The sequence below is a fragment of the Salvelinus alpinus genome, chromosome 19 (genome assembly GCF_045679555.1).
Source record: "Salvelinus alpinus chromosome 19, SLU_Salpinus.1, whole genome shotgun sequence".
Classification (NCBI taxonomy): Eukaryota; Metazoa; Chordata; class Actinopteri; order Salmoniformes; family Salmonidae; genus Salvelinus; species Salvelinus alpinus.
The window spans coordinates 23,427,334-23,430,782 of record NC_092104.1 but is presented as its reverse complement, the minus strand read 5'-3'; the positions used below and the strand labels follow the sequence as shown (position 1 = coordinate 23,430,782).

Sequence of the window (3,449 nt, the reverse complement as noted above, 5' to 3'; positions counted from 1 at the left end):
CCTGCCTTTTCATGTGACAAATGAGTTTTTGAATATCCTTCTTTTGCAAAAGAAAATAAGTGTTTTGGTGTGTGTATGTGTGTTGAGAGGTTATATGGTGCATCTCTTCTGCTAGAAAACTAGCTTTCCTATTCCCTGTTCCCTCTTGTGTTTTCAAGCCATTGGAAAAAAGAAACAACCAAAAAAATGGAATAGCCCACTGGACTGAATATTGATTTTAGTGCTGAAAAGGATTGATTTGATAATAACATGGTTGAATACAGTGTTTTGCAATCACGTTATTATTCCCTACTGTGTGTAAATGACTGTGTGCAATTACTGTGCAGACACTGAACAACAGGGTGTAAAGGAGGACAATTAGGGAGGAGGGGTTACCATACTTGACAACAAAAGAGGCATGCACAGAGGGGCAATAAATTAATTAACAATTATGGTTTATTAAATTCAATATTATTAATATTATTAATACTATGTACAAACTGTATTCTTGAGATATTTGGTGTGTAAATGTGTTGTTGATCCTTTCAATATTATTGATTTTACCAATACAGAGAAATGCCTGTGCATTATTGTTTTCAAAAAATATATTACTGATGTACTAAGATAACTACAGCTATGAATTTATTTATATTACTTTATTATTATTATCATTATGTATAAAGTTTACAGCATTTCAAATATTTCCCCATTTCTGTGAGCAAGAAGCAAGCCCACTAAAAGTAAGGTACAAAGGTGAACGCTCAGGTTTTCTTCACTAGTGTCTAATGACTTTTGGATATGTAATACCCCTACCTGGACAAAAGACCATTCAATTCACAGGCTACACATATTTTTTATGGACATGATATTTTAGAAAAGATTGGAATAAATGTGACACTGCGTAATGAAGTTTGTAGTGCAGTGTTATGTAGAAATAGTGATGAGCCTCCCTATGTTCCTAATGTCTACCACATTTCCTCTCTATAACTCTTTTTTTGGCACATGCGATAAACCCCACGATAAGCAGACATCCAGACACAAGTCATACTAACATACACAAATACATATGGACCAGCAGCATTAAGTTAACGCGGAACGCATGATACATTCTGTAGAAGAGACATCCCTGAGTCACTGGTGAAGCCATCTGTGAAGCCCTGTCCCTCGACCAAGGTAGGCTTCTTTTTGCACATGGGGCACAGTTTTTCCTCTCCTGTGAGGCCCTCATCCAGACAATGAGGTTGCAGCACTGGCCAGAGGAGATGGGCAGGGCACCGTGCATGTGTTGTCCTCTGTAGAGGAGACCCTCTGTCATTCCCTGCTCTACCTCTGTAGACACTCTCACTCAGAGGCACCTGCAGGGTCAGGAAAACACTATCAACCAATGAGCCACACTAGACTAACAATGAGAATGTTTACTCATAGGGCTGTGGCGACTTTTGTTTGTGCAACTAATACTTCTGGGAGATTTCTCAACCTGAAATATAACAGTGTGTAACCTGTATGAACTGGCATAGTTTTAAAACCACAGTGTGTGGAATCAATGAGAGAGAGTATGAATCTAAATCAATATCACAGCTTTATTTGTTCTTTCATTCTACATAAGGTCAATTCAAATATTTCAATATCTATAATATATTGGGTTATTACACTTCCCAATCTGGCTCTGATTAGGCACCTGTCTCATGTCACCAAAGTAGAGGTTCCCTTCAGTGAACTTTTCCCCCAGAGACACGTTGAGAGTGACCTCTGCGTTGTCGTAATGGTAGCTGAGGTCCAGGTCTTCATGAATGTCGTATTTCACCATGAAGGCCTTGTGGCTGTCTAGGCAGCGTCCGCAACAGTTAGGGTAGAGCAGAGATGTGAGAGGCTACAGATACTGCACACGGAGAGGGGTGGTAAAGCCATCGTCAAACCCTAGCTCGTTCAGGAGGATCTGTGTGGACAAAAGAACATTGCAAACAAAAGGAACATGAGTTACCACAGGTAACACTTGATACATTGAATATTTTGCCTGAGGTCTCCATATCTAATAGCCTACAGATGTATTTTATATGAAAGAGGAAGCATACCCTGTAGTTGTTCATTCTGTTGGGTCTGTAGACTGTTCAAAGTGTTCCATCTCTTCTATCAGCTCATCACAGAAGCTTTTTTCTTTTAAACACAGGCAAGCGCAAGATCCTTGGGGCTTCAATTTTTTTTATTTTTAATAATGACATGCACCACCTATTTCAAATAGGAGCTCTTTATGGAAAACTCACCTGCTTCTGTCTGCATTAAACTCAACAGTCCCTCTTCGCTGGTCTCATCACTTCGACAATAATCCATCATCTGCTTAAACTCTGGAGCCAGATAGGATTCCTAAAGAGATAGTGTAAGTCAAATATTACACTTTACAATCTTAGTGTGTATGGAGACTACAGTATTGTAGGCTTCCTTCCTACCTGTAGATGGTAGACATGGTCATGGAGGGGTTTATAAATCTCCCTTATGGCAGCAGCTCTCTCAGCTGACTTCACACCAAGGCTCTGACGCCATTAAACTTCTTTGGCAATCTAGAAAGTAAACATTTAACCACACATCAAAATGGAAAGATCATTCAGTAGTGTCTAGACATCCGCGTTGCCTCCCACAATTTTCAAACGCTCCGGTTTTCGAGACTAATCATTCAGTACAATTTTAATAAATACTCAAAATGCGTGGGCCTACTTGCCTTTGTCAGGATATTCTCGAACTGTGTGTCAGTGGAGCAGCCAAGCTTTCTTAACACCTGTTGGGCAAACATAATTTTTGGTTTCCAGTTAACTAGCTAACGTTAGCTCGCAAACTAGTACATTTATCCAACAAGATGTTTTAACATGACAATTATTTGTAGATCTACTGTAATGGCTAGCTAGTAGATACCCACCGCTTGATAATAAGTTCTAACTGCTGCTGATCTGACATGACGTTTGAACTCAAGGAAAATATTCAGCGCTAAAACAACTCGTGTAAACATTTGCGTTACGATCCTTACAGGTTTGCATGATTATCCTATGAAGATAATACACATAAACGTATTAACGTTATAGTAAAATCCATAATAAAAAAGCTATTGTTAGTAGTTAAATGAGAGTGAACGAGGAGCTGTCAAAAGCAGTTATGGTATTGCTTCCGGATTTTGAGTTGTTTGTTGTGATCCAACGTTGTTATGTGTCCGATGTGAACCGATACTCTTAGCATTTAGTTTCCAAGGTATGTAATCAACAAAACGGCTTTAATAGAGTCACATTGCTAGATAAAACATTTCACAATATTAAACATTACTTAATTATTTAAATGTGTTGCAATTTTTCATGGTGTAAAATAGATTCAACCGGAACGGTAAAAATAAAAATGTTCGAGTTGTGTTTCCGCGTGCGTCAACATAAATCGTCCGTTCTCTGAGTACCAGGGCAACATGCGAATATTTCCTCCGTTGATTCATTCTT

At 38.7% G+C, this 3,449-nt stretch overlaps 1 pseudogene; it reads right to left on the bottom strand.

Moving 5' to 3' along the window:
- Positions 1–417: 417 nt before the first annotated feature.
- LOC139545155 (2-oxoglutarate and iron-dependent oxygenase domain-containing protein 2-like) lies at positions 418–3,160 on the bottom strand (annotated as a pseudogene).
- Positions 3,161–3,449: the final 289 nt, after the last annotated feature.